Source organism: Nicotiana tabacum, chromosome 14, assembly GCF_000715075.1.
Source record: "Nicotiana tabacum cultivar K326 chromosome 14, ASM71507v2, whole genome shotgun sequence".
NCBI classification, from domain to species: domain Eukaryota; kingdom Viridiplantae; phylum Streptophyta; class Magnoliopsida; order Solanales; family Solanaceae; genus Nicotiana; species Nicotiana tabacum.
Genome location: NC_134093.1, coordinates 32,514,236 through 32,528,825, shown reverse-complemented (window position 1 = coordinate 32,528,825; position 14,590 = coordinate 32,514,236).

Sequence of the window (14,590 nt, the reverse complement as noted above, 5' to 3'; positions counted from 1 at the left end):
GGGGGAGGACTTAAGTTGCGTAGGCTACACAGGCCTGCGTAGCCAATCTGCGTAGGCTACTCAATTTGCCTATGCAGGCTATTTTCTATAAAAATAGGGGGATTCGGGGAGAGAGAATAAATTTCATTTTTGACTAAGTTTTGGTTCTAGAGAGAAGGTGGAGCATCCCCAAATACGCATCAAAGTTGAGTTTTATAATATTTTTATAATGGATTAACACTAGTTAATGATAGTATTAACATCTAGATGGATTGAAATTCATAGGGATTCCTCTAATCTTCAAGAATCATTCAAAAGGGTTCAAGTTAGGGTTTGAGCTACAAGAGGTAAAATCCCTACCCTACACTTAAATACATCTATGGATTAAGTATTTGGAATGTATTGTGTAGTAGAAAGTATCAATTGGTTGAATAATTATGCTAGTCCCTGAAATGGGTATTGTAAGTTAGGGTTCTTGAATGGAGAAGAAGATGAATAGTGAATTTTTGAATCTTGTTAAGATGATTGGTGATCCTAGTGCTTCAATAGCTTAATCATGATTAAGTATTGAATCGTATAACATGTATTAGGCTTAAAGGCCAATGATGGAAGCAACTAAGGATAAAGGGGATATGTATGGGTGAATTGGGCTTGTTGAAGACTTATAGTTAACTTGTGAACCTTAAATGGGTATCGACATATATTTGGATAATTGTGATGCCTTGGGATGTCTAATGTAGATATTGGCGTGTTGGCGACGTTTGAGAGTTATAAATGAATTGAAGCGTCGTACTATTATTTTGAAGCTTGGACTTGAGGTAAGTTGATTAATACTTACTCTTCTTGAGGGATTTTCTATAAAATCATATTTGAGTTATTACGTGAGTTTGTAAATGTGCATCCATACTTGTGGGGACAAGCGAGAAAGGATGTCACCGTGTATTTTGAGTTGTATTTCATAAAGAAAGTTTTATTGTTTTACAATTGAAAAATCTTGTTTCTAAAGATTCGATGTCAAACGATGCTTGAGGAAAATGTTATAAGTTTTATTCAAACTTGAGTATTGGAAAGAATATAAAATATTTGAGTGCCGAAGATGTATTTTTATGAAAAGTATTTCCTTTTGAAACTTGATTAATGGATAACACTCGTTGTATCTTTGAAAGATGGATGTTAAATTGCTAAAGGCTTTAACATGAAAAAGATCATATGTTTAATTGTTTTATTCAAATGGTTTAGTTTGGCTATGAGCAATGATTTGATAAAAATAGATCCTTTGAGGATAGTATGCTATGAGTCTATTTTTGAAATATTAAATATTTTGGGAGTTACTAGTGGAGACCACCGAGATTGGTTCGAATGTTGAGTTCGTTACTATGGAACTACACATGCCGGTGTAGGGACACATTCCAAGGCTAGGCCGAGGTTCGTGGGATAAAGTCCCCCATTGAGAAGGCAAATGATCATTACTTAAAGTAATGAGGCTAAGTTGAATCGTACGGCATTACAGGAAGCCGCCCAGACAAGTAGGGGTAAATACTTGTTGCTAGGTCGATCACCTAGTAGTTATTTATTATGTCGATGTCGGTATAGTACTCCCGGTGAAAAGGTAAAAGCTAATTTTGTTATGTTTAGGCCTAAGGAGCCAAAAGTGATTTCAATGACTTAATGAAGTTAAAATGATTTTTACATGATTTTATTAAAATCATGGGTTGGTATAAATGTTTTAAAAGTTTATATCATGATTTACATTTTTCTTTTATATCATAATTTACATTTTTCTAGTCTTTTCATTTAAAATGATAAAGAGCATGAATTTATATAATTGTTATAGTTTTATATCAATGTTGGTTGCATTATTTTTGTAAAGCCTTGTCCCAAAAACTTGAGTTAGAGAGAGTCTATGACATTTATTGAGTACCGCTGTGGTGTACTCAGCGCTGTGGTGTACTCAGCCCTCATGGGCCCCTCTCCAAGGTCCCACTTACTTTACATATTTTCAGGACGAGACGTGGTACATGATGAGTTGATGGGGCAATAGGATGACTCTCTTTCCGAAGCATATAGCAAGGCACCACTTCTATTCCGTGGTAGCCTTCATGTTGATCTTACTTACTTTTGGTTGGGTCTTTCCCAAGTATTTATTTCATCATTGTGTCTTAGAGATTCCATAGACAATTATTATTCTTTTTTTGAGTTGTAATCGAGAGTTATTCGTATGTCATGCATGAAAGAAATATTGTTATTCTATTGTATTTGTTTCAATTATTGAAAAATAATGGATTTAAAGACTTTGTTTCATGTATGATTTTTAATCATTTAAAATGATTGTGTTTTCAAAAAGACTTCCGCGTGTATTTATTTTGTATATATATGGACATTCTTGTACGATTTGGTTCACCCGGGTTAGATAGTGTGTCGGGTGCCGGGCACGTGATTTTGGATTGTGACAGTCGACTTGGTCAACCTGTCGACAATGACCCAAACTGCATCAAACTTTCGCAAGGTCCGCGGTAACCCAACTACAAAGTCCATAGTAATGCGTTCCCATTTTCACTCCGGTATAGTCATCTGCTGAAGTAGGCCACATGGCCTCTGGTGCTCATATTTAACTTGCTGGCGATTTTGGCACCTAGTTACATACTCAACTATGTCCTTTTTCATCCGCCGCCACCAAAAATGCTGCCTCAGGTCACGATACATCTTCGTAGCACCTGGATGAATAGAATACCGAAAACTGTGTGCCTCCTATATGATCTTTTTCCTCAGTCCATCCACATTAGGAACACATAGACGATCATGGAGTCGTAGAACACCATCCTTGCCAATAGTAACTTCCTTGGCACCACCCCGTAGTACCGTTTCTCGAAGAACCAATAAGTGTGGATCATCAAACTGGCGAGCCTTGATCTGCTCAAATAGTGAAGACTGGGCCACAACACATGCAAGAACTCGACTGGGCTCTGCAATATCTAACCTCACAAGTCTGTTAACCAAGGGCTGAATATCCAAAGCTAATAGCCTCTCATCTGCTGAAATAAAATCCAAACTACCCATACTCTCTGCCTTCCTACTCAAGGCATCTGCAACTACATTTGCTTTGCCCGGATATTACATGATAGTAATATCATAATCTTTCAGTAACTCAAGCCATCTGCGTTGCCTCACCCTCTGCTTGAACAAATGTTGTAAACTGCTATGATCAGTGTAAACTTCATAAGACACCCCATAAAGATAATGCCTCAAAATCTTAAGAGCGTGAACAATCGCAACTAACTCCAAATCATGTACCGTGTAATTCTTCTCGTGGGGCTTCAGTTGACATGAAGCATATGCAATAACTCACCCCTCTTGCATTAATACATAACCCAAATCAACGCGTGAAGCATCACAATACACTATATATATCCTCGAACCGGAAGGCAACACTAACACTGGTGCTGTAGTCAATGCTGTCTTGAGCTTCTGAAAGCTCACCTCACAATCATCGGACCATCGGAACGGAGCACCCTTCTGGGTTAATTTGGTCAAAGGTGCTGTAATAGATGAAAAGCCCTCCACGAACCGACGATAATAACCTGCTAAACCTAGGAAACTCCTGATCTCAGTAGCCGAAGTGGGACGATGCCAATTCTGAACTACCTCGATCTTTTTGGGATCAACTTTAATGCCCTCGCTCGATACAATATGCCCAAAAAATGCTACAGAATTTAGCTAAAACTCACATTTGGAGAACTTAGCATATAGCTTTTGTTCCCGTAGGGTCTGTAGCACCACTCTCATATGCTGCTCGTGCTCTTCCTTACTGCGCGAGTAGATCAAAATGTCATCAATGAAGACAATGACAAACGAATCAATATATGGCATGAATACCATGTTCATCAAATCCATAAATGCCGCTGGGGGGTTAGTTAAACCAAAAGACATCACCAGAAATTCATAATGACCATATCTAGTACGAAAAGTAGTCTTCAAAACATCTGAATCCCGAATCTTCAACTGATGGTATCCCGTCCTCAAGTCAATCTTAGAGAACACCCTTGCACCCTGTAACTGGTCAAGTAGATCATCAATACGTGGAAACGGGTACTTGTTCTTAATTGTAACTTTGTTCAATTGGCGATAATCAATACACATCCGCATAGTTTCATCCTTCTTCTTCACAAATAATACCGATGCACCCCAAGGCGATACACTCGGTCTGACGAACCCTTTGGCTAGTAACTCCTCAAGCTGTTGTTTCAACTCCTTCAATTCTTTCGGAGCCATGCGATACAGTGGGATAGATATAGGTTGGGTATCTAGAGCCAAGTCAATACAGGAATCAATATCACGATCTGGTGGCATGCGTGGAAGATCTGAAGGAAATACATCGGAGAACTCCCAAACTACAGGCACTGAATCAATTACCGGAGTCTCTGAAGTAGTGTCCCGAACATAGGCTAGATAATCCAAACAACCCCTCCCGACCATACGTCGAGCTTTTAGAAAGGAAATAACCTGATTAGATGCGCTGACAGACGAACCCTTCCACTCCAATCTAGGTAACGCTGGAATCGCCAAGGTAACAATTTTGGCATGAAAATCTAGGATGGCATGATATGGATATAACCAGTCCATGCCTAGGATGATCTCGAAGTCAGTCATCTCAAGCAACAGAAGATCTGCTCTAGTTTCATAACCATAAAATGTAAAATGCATGACTGGTAGATCTAATTTACAATAACAAAATCGCCCACATGAGTGGACACATAAACAGGAGTACCCAAGGACTCACGAGAAACACCCAGAAATGAGTAAATAGAGATGACACATAGAAATATGTAGACCCTGGATCAAATAATATGGAGGTATCTTTGCCGCAAATAGAAATAATACATGTGATCATGACATCTGAGGCCTCTACATCTGGTCTGGCCGGAAAAGCATAGAACCGATCTGGAGCGCCAACTGGTTGGCCTCCACCTCTAAAACGACCCCTACCCACCTGCCCTCCACCTCTGGGTGGCCGGACAACTGGTGGAGCAACTGGTGCAGTAATCATAGGCTGCTGACCCTGCTGCACTGGTCTACCCTGAAGCCTGGGGCAAAATCTCTGCATGTGACTGAAATCCACGCACTCGAAACAACCCCTCGATATGATGGGCTGCTGACCTGAGGTCTGGCCCTGATGACCTGAATACCCACTGGAAGAACCCTGAATAGCTGGTGGGCGGTAAGAACTCTCTAGCATAGCACTGAAATAAGGCCGCACTAGAGTACCCCGAGGAGACTGTGGTGCTGGATATGGGGGCCTGCTGGATCGCCCTCTCACGAACTGACCTCTACCCCCTGACGGGGCACCTCTGAACTCTCCAGAATACCTAAACCGCTTATCTCTCATAACCTGCTTTAGGCTACGCTGACGTACACCCTCAATCCTTCAGGCTATCTCCACAACCAGCTCATAAGAAGTCCCCATCTCAACCTCTCGGGCCATAGTGGCCTGAATGCCAGTATGCAAACCCGCAACAAACCTCTGTACTCTCTCCGCATCAGTAGGGAGTATCATAAGTTCATGGCAAGATAACTGAGAGAACCTCGCCTCATAATCAGTCACTGGCATCTGACCCAGCTGGAGCTGCTCAAACTGAAACCACAACTCTTCCCTCTGGGAGGGTGGAATATACCTATCCAGGAAAATACGGGAGAACCTGTCCTAAGTCATGGGAGGAGAATCTGTTGGTCTGCCAAGAAGATAGGACTTCCACCATCTACGGGCTCTGCCCTCCAGCTAAAAAGTAGTAAAGTCTACCCCATAAGACTCCAATATCCTCATATTGTGCAGTCTGTCCCTGCACCGATCAATGAATTCATGGGGATCCTCATGTCGCTCACCCCTAAGGATAGGAGGATGTAGTCTAGTCCATCTATCCAATAGCTTTTGCGGCTCGGCGGCCGCAACTGGTCTGGGCTCAGGTGTAGCTGCTGCCACTGGTTGGGCTCCACCCACGGGTAATGCACCCTGGGTATGATATACATCAGCTGCCTGCCCATGGTCCTATGCGGTAGGGGTCTGTGCTCCCCCGCCCGCCTGAGATATGGTTGGGTCTGTTGGAAATAAACCGGCCTGAGTCATAGTGTCCATGAACCGCAACATACAACCCATGACCTCCTGAAATCCCGGTGCGGATGTGAAATCCACCGGAGTTGGATCGGCTACGGGCACCTCACCCTGCTCCTCGATAATAGGATCCTTCACTGGATCCACTAGTGGCATAACTAGAACAACTCAGGGACGTCCTCATCCCCTACCACGGGTTGGAGCCCTCCCTTGGCCTCTAACAACTAGGGGAGTACCTCTTCCCTAGTCTGGAACCTCATTAGAGCGCGTTCTTACCATCTGTGAGAGAATAAGAGAAATATATTTAGTACTACATCAATTGCACGATGGGAGATGAAGAAAGGTAGTTTCCTAACACCCTATAGCCTCTCGAAGATAAGTAGAGACATCTCTGTACCGATCCACAAGACTTTATAAGGCCTGCTCATAACTTGTGAGACCTATGTGAACCTAGTGCTCTGATACCATGTTTTCACGACCCAATTTCACCTATAGGTCGTGATGGCTCCCAACATTACAGCTAAGCCAGCCAATTAGTGAATTAAACATATATTTATTTCTTTAATAATTATCTGAGTAATTAACTCTTCTTACTTGCAAGAATTAAGAAAATATGAAACATCTGATTAAATAAAAACCAAGAAAAATAATTCAAACCTCAATTCTACCAGTGTGTGTGTCAAGACCTAGTGTCACAAATGTATGAGCTTTTAGTAGATTATACAAAAGAAAACCAAAATACTGTCTGAACACAAAGTAGATAGAAAACAAATACAAAAGGGAGACACTAGGTGCTGCAGAACGGCTCATGAAAAAATTGCTCACCACTAGGCCGCCTAAGGTTCATGTCTCAGATCCTGCACAAAACGTGCAGCAAGCATAGCATGAGTACATAAACAACGTGTACCCAGTAAGTATCAAGTTTAATCTCGAAGAAGTAGTGACGAGAAGTCGACTTTGACACTCACTATGGGTCAATAATATTAAAATAGAATTATTTAAATAGACATGGTTTATGTGAATAACAATAATTTTCTTAACAAGCGAAAATAAATAATTCTTTCAAATTCAATAATTTTTAATTTATCAATTAGCTTTGCAAGCTGCAATAAAAATGTCAAGGTATCGTGTAATTATTATTATTAGGTACAATTTTTGCCGAGATCATTCCGCCCGGTCCAGAGTGTCATGTGGCACGATCCATAGATGCATCTATACTGCCGAGGCGTTTGGCCCGCTCCACAAGAAAGGAGGACATTTTATTGCGAACCTTCGGAATGAGAAGTTATTATAAAGCTAACACATAAAGATGTAAAATTTCTATTAACAGTCAAATAATTTGCACAAAAATTCAAATATGTAAAATTTCGGTCTATTACTATTTTCTCTAACAATTTACAATATAATTCTAGTATTTTAATTAAATAAAGAACGCAATTATCACAAGTAATTCATGATTTGAGTCCTAAACTACCCGGGCATAGCATAATTAGTAGCTACGCACGGACTTTCGTCACCTCATGCGTACGTAGCCCCCACAATTTACAACAACTATTAAATTAAATCACCTATGGGGTAAATTCTCTCTTTCAAGGTTAGACAAGAGACTTACCTTGTCTCAAAGTCTACTTCCCGATCACAACGTAGTGTTAAAATCTCAATTCGACGCCGAAAAATCAGAAACTATCCAAATGTTATACAAAATAATTAATACATGCTCAATAATCCGAAATTAGACTATTAAATTAATTACTACCCAAAATGGTAAAATTTCTAAAATTCACCCCGGGCCCACGTACCCTGATTCCGGAAATTTTCGGAGAAAATCATTACCCATAATCTCAAAAACTCAAATATACATTTTTTATCTAATTCCATAATATTTTAATGGTTAAAATCTCATTTTTATCAAAACCTAGGTTTTTCATCTAAACCCTTAATTTTCACGATTTACAGGTTATAATCTACCCATAATCTATGTATTTAACTCAAAGTGTGTGGAATTAACTTACCTTCAAGTTGCTAGTTGAAATCCTCTCTCAAAAAGCTCCAAAATCGCCCAAGAATGGAAGAAATGGGGTTAAAAATGGTGAAATCCCGTTTTTAAGACATTCTGTCCGGTATAGTGAATCCCTTCTTCACAAACGCGGTCAATGCTTCGCGTTCGCGAAGGCAAAATTCCCCTGACTTAAAATTATCCTTCGCGAACGCGACAGGGGTCTCGCGAACACGAAGGCTTACTGGCCTGCCCTTCACGAACGCGTGAGCTCCTTCGCGACCGCATAGGGGAAATTTCACCCCGGTCCCAGTCCTCCTTCGCGAACGCGAGTGGACCTTTGCGAACGCGTAGGCCTGAAGTCCAAGGCTTCGCGAACGCGTCGCCCTCCACGCGAACGTGAAGGGCAATTGCCCAGCTCCCATTTTTCCTTCATCGCGAACGCGAGGGTCCTTCCGCGTTCGCGAAGAAGGAAACCAAAACTGGAATTTCTGATTTTTTCCAACTTAGCTCCGGGTAGTTCAAACTCACCCGAGCCCCCGGGACCCCGTCCAAATGCGCCAACAAGTCTGTAAACATAACACGCACTTGCTCGAACTCTCGAAATATGTAAATCAACAACGAAACTAAGAATTGCACCCCCAAACCGAATTGGATCAAAATATGAACTTCAAGTTTCTAAATTCCTCCGAATGTGCCGAATCATACTTATACTACCCGGAATAATACCAAATTTTGCGTGCAAATCTTAAATCACCATACGGAACCTGTCCCAAGCTCGAAATTTTAAAGGGACCTCGATTACTCCAAAACCTACTCCAAACCAAATTTAAAGAACCTTGAACCTTTAAATAGCTGATTTTCACTATTAAGCATTGAAACGCTCTCGGGTTGTTCAAAATCCGATTCGAACATATGCCCAATTCCAAAATCATCAAATGAATCTATTGGAACTGTCAAATCCCGATTCCGGGGTCGTTTTCTCAAAATGATGACCGAAGTCAGACTTGGCCTTTTAAAGCCAAACTAAGGAACCAAGTGTTCCGATTTCAACCCGAACCCTTCCAAATCCCGAACCAACCATCCCTGCAAGTCATAAATTAGCAAAAATACATACGGGGAGTCTTATTTAGGGGAACATGATTCTAAAAGTCAAAACGAACGGTTGGATCATTACAGAGGCTATGAAATTGCCAAGTTTAGGGAGGTATTAAAGACCACGTGAAGTTTAAGGGGGAACTAAATAAAAATTGTCAAGTTCAGGGGGTTCCGAACTATTTTGCCATATAATTTTTGCTTGAAGTACCCTTGATCCCATTAATAGCGAGTGGGCCCAAATAATTTAATCGGGGTAATTGTTTTGCAAAAAAAACAGCAACTATACTACTGGAAAAGAAGGTTTCAATATTTCTCATATGCAATCCTTTCTATAGATATTATGGCGGACGGGCGCTTAAGTTGGAGTAGACCCGCCCAAGTTTCTGCCGCAATATGATGAGAGTAAAAATATCAAAAAATTTAAATTCACAACTAAACTAACATTGATTAATTGGCATCGAAATTGCAAAGGAATAGCAAACCTTCACTGTGTCCTAATCGGTTACATGGACTTCTCCCTAACTTTTCGATTTTGTTTTAAAGAAAAGACTTGAGCAGAAAATAATAGTTCTTCTTTTCTTTTTTATATTTTAAAACTTTCCCGATTTATTATTTTAATGGTTTTATGTCTAAGAACTACTTCTAAAATTATGGGTATGAATTAACATAGAGTAATTAAGTACCTTGTTTTGTTTGGCCTGCAAAAAGGACTTTCTTGGACTTTTCTAATCATAAAATAAGGCTAGTGGCAGAATTAATGCCTCCCAAAAAAGAAAAAATATTAAGTAAGAAAAAAAGTTAAATAATATTTGAATAGCTAGGAGTACAATATGATAAAACTATAGCTTCTTCTGATTCATGCAACAATCCAATGCATGCATACAAAGAAAGGGATGTTGCCGGCCGTCTGAAGGTGGACTTAAGGATAAGTTTTTGAATTTCTAAAATTGAAACATCCGTTCAGCAATGTATTATTTGTCTGTTAGCTTTTTCATTTTTCAAAAAATAAAATGAATAAATAATTTAAAATCCTTTTATTCTCTATAAACCAGTTGTCAAAGTCAAATCTATACTGCATTGCCTATATAATTTTGGGTCGTTTACTTTGTCATTTTCTTTCTGTTCCTTTATATTTCATATGATATGATAGTAACATGTTAAAACTATACTTATATCAGTCTGTTTCTTCTTTTAAATAAGCAAATTTGCCTTTTCCTTGTTAAGATATTCTCTATCACATTTTTTGACATTAACTTAAGGATTTATGATTACATTTTACGTGAACAAACAGTAGAAATTAGGGCAACCACCGGAAGATGAACCCAGTTAAATAAACCTGTTTGGTTGATGATCGAAAAACTTTTTTCTAAAAATATTTTCTAGTGTTTTTTTAGAGAGTAAATTTTTTTTAGGAAAATAATTTTCTATGCTACTTTCCTCCCCCAAATTTCCATGTTGAAATGAAATAAAATATTTTTTTACATCAGAAAATACTCATTTGTTAAAATGAAAGAAAATATATTTTACTACATTATTTTGTTGAAATGAAAGAAAATACTTTTTCTACATCATGAAAAGAAAGTACTTTTTTTTTTATTGAAATGAATGAAAATACTTTTTTACATTATGAAAAAAAAATACTCATTTTGTTGAAATTAAAAAGAAAGTATTTTATCTACAACATGAAAAAAAGTACTCTTAATAATATTTCTATTTAAGGTAGGATTGGAGAGGGTGAGTGGGTATGGTGGGGTAGGGGTGGGTTATGGGTAAGGTCGGTGAGGATGGGGAATATGGTGGGAAAGGTTGAAAAAGATGAGTATAAGGGACCTGTTTTGTCAAAGAGGTAGAGTTAAATGTGAAAGTTAATTCCAACAAAAACTTTAAGGTAATTGTTTAACTCAACGTACCATCAATAGTTTCCTAAAGATTAACATATAAACAGAAGTGAAAATACACAAGATGCACCCAAACTTATCCTGAAAAATTAGTTTTCAACTCAATATTTATGAGCTTTCTTTTTTCACCCTATACTTGTCCAGACTGAATTTAATTCCTTCCTAAAAATACATAACCAAGCTTGTGGAGGGCTGTGTTCTCCACGCTCCGCCACATGTCAATTTTTAATTTATTTTCGTATTCAGTTATTGTTTTATTTTTAAATTATTTTTCAATCCCACTCCACCCCTGACACCGTTATTTTGAAACAAATATTGGATTTTCATGGAGTTATCACTATTTTCTCTTCTTCAACCATAACCATTAAAAACCACCAAACCAGACCATCAAATCAGTTGTTACTAGCATAAAGAATTAAGTTCGGGCAGAGAAAAAATGGAGAAGAAAGACCCATCAAAGCTCTTTGACTGAATATTGGCCAGAAAAATTATCCGATGAACTGACCTACAGAGACAATGAATACGGCTAGAAAAAAACTCTCCAATGATGGTTTTATTTGATCTTTTGGGACGAGCTAATGAAAATGAGGTAGAAAAAATATTGGAAGCATGAGTCACGTGGGAAAGAAAATGGTGGGGGTGAATGAGGAAAGGAGATTAGGTAATCCAGCAATGGTGGGAGTGTAGCACTGGTTGTGTGTTTTGGGTTGGAGAAGAGGAGATAGAAGAAAAGAATTGAGAGAGAAACAATAAAATAAAAAGAAAAAATAAGATAAAGAAAGTGGGACCCACAAATAAATAAGTTAAGTTTAATATGTAATGCCAAATAAAAGTATAATATGTGTATGATTTAGTATAATTAATGTTCTTTTCTTGGTTCTACTCGAGTTTGGGAGAGTGAAACCACTTTCTCTGCTATGTCATCATTTAGGGAGGAATTAAATTCTATCTAAACAAGTATAAGGTGAAAAAAGAACGCTCGTAAATATTAAGTTGGAAACTGATTTTTCAGGATAAATTCAATATATCTTAGGTATTATCCCTAAACAGAACTGGATATGTTTGCATCGATGAGAAATTAATTAAACAACACTTGCGTTAGATTATCCTTCTTGTCGATATTTGAGGACTATACCTTTTTCTAATTTACAGCCGGTAGAAACAATAGATTTTTTAAAAAAGCATCTTAGTGCATTTAGAATAAACTAATCATGCAACCTATCTTTTTTCTTAATTCGTACAAGTTATCAGAAATGATGCTTTGTACTGTGTTCATAAAATGTTGAGGTTTTTATTTGCAAGTCCTCCAATGGACTGGACTGTGGTGGTTCGTTTATGGGCTTCAAAAGCAAAAAGTACAATTGCTCATTGCAGGTGTGATAACAATGGGAGAAAATTGGTAGGCGTAGCCACTTTTTGAGCCTGACTATTAAAGTTTAGCTACATTTTAAAACGTAATGGAAAAATAGCCACTCTTTAATGCGAAAATAAATTATAGACAAAAATATCCCTACTTAAGATATAATGATTACTGGAATTCGAACCTTCTAGAATTCGAAGATTTTCCTATAAGTAAAAACTCCAGCATTGTATACAAGAATTTTATTTGTCAAAGCTTTGAAATCCAGCAACGATTACTAGAGTTTTTTCGTATTTTAATTGAGGATATTTTTGTCCAAAACTTTTTTCCCCTGAAAGACATGGCTAAATGCTATTAGCTTTTTAAATATTAAACTCTAATAGTAGGGGTTAAAAGTGAGTATTTGCTAATATCATCCTAACAATGGCATAATAGGTTTTACTTTTAACTTGAGACAAATATAGTATTCGTTGTCACTGGTTTCAGAGTGCATACGATTTACAATATCTAAGAATATGCTTTTAAATAATTCACGTATATATATATATATATATGAACATATTTATTGCTCATAATTTGAAAAATTAGCTATTGGTTGTTGTTATTTCAGTTGCAAGTTTAGAGTTAAGAAAGTGAAAAGTATTGTTATGCTGAAGGCTTGAAGTGTAATTAGCAATATGAGTTTACGAGTCCACTCTTAAATTTAGGATTTATAGGTTATTTATTGTTCATCGTTCAGGTTAGCTTTTGGTATTAGTGCTTTCAATTAAAAGTTTACAAGTCCATTATTAATTACACCCTGCTATAGACTTGAAACTTTAAGAATTCACCTCATTTTAATATCCATTCACTGATTTCTTATTTAAATTCAACATTTGTAAATCAAAACTATGTTCGTATCCTTTAATTATTATTGAGGTGGAATGAGGTCCCCCCCAAAAAAAAATAATTAAGAAAAGGAAAGTGAAAGAGTCTGGTGAAATTCTGAAATAAAGTAACAGTTTCAGTTTCATTACATTTTGGTATGAATATTTTCTATTTATTTCAATGAAACTTAGGTTAATGTAGCACCAATCAAATATTCAAATATATATTTGCGTGGTCCACTATCCATTTGTTGTTTACGAAGTGCCATGATCAAGAGTCACTATTTCCTCATCACAGAATATTCAAATATTTAAGTAGTAATATTATACAACTTCTGAATTTGAGAATCAGTTAAACTTTAGGAAACCTTCATACGCATTTGACATCACCATTATGGTCTATCTGAGTCACTGTCTACATCTTGATTTTCTCGGCCAAACTTGGAGGGAATCTATCATTCAAATTTCACTAAAAATACAAAAAATTTAGGGATTCAACATATAGTATATATACATTAATAATAACGGAAAAGAGCCAAAACTACCCTTAGACTATTCGATTTGGTACAAATATGCCCTCCGTTCACCTATTGAGCCAAATATGTCCCCACCGTTATCTTTCTGGCTCACTTATGCCCCCATGACTAACGGTCAATGCCAGATTAATTTTTTTTAATTTAAATTACACGTGACAAATTTTTATTGGTCCAATTTTAAACTATGACCCCAATTAAATTTACCCACTCTTAACCCTCTTTTTTACATCAAGGACGAAGATGGTAGAGTATTGATAGAAGATGCCCAGATTAAGAGGAGATGACAGACTTACTTTTATAAACTTCTGAATGAAGAAGGGGATCGGGATATTGTGCTAGGCGAATTGGAGCATTCCGAGAGTCACCGTGACTTTGGGTACTGCAGGCGTATCGAGGTTGAGGAGGTCGTGGGAGCTATGCGTAAGATGAGTAGGGGCAGAGCGACCGGGCCAGATGAGATTCCGGTAAAATTTTGGAAGTGTGTGGGGAGAGCAGGTTTGGAGTGGTTGACTAGGTTGTTTAGTATTATTTTTAAGGGGAAAATGATGCCAGATGAGTGGAGGTGGAGTACGGTGGTTCCATTGTATAAGAACAAAGGTGATATCCAGAGTTGTAACAATTATAGGGGTATCAAATTACTGAGTCATACCATGATAGTGTGGGAGAGGGTGGTTGAAGCGAGGGTGAGGATGATAGTGTCTGTATCCGACAACCAGTTTGGGTTCATGTCGGGTCGTTCGACTACAGAAGCTAT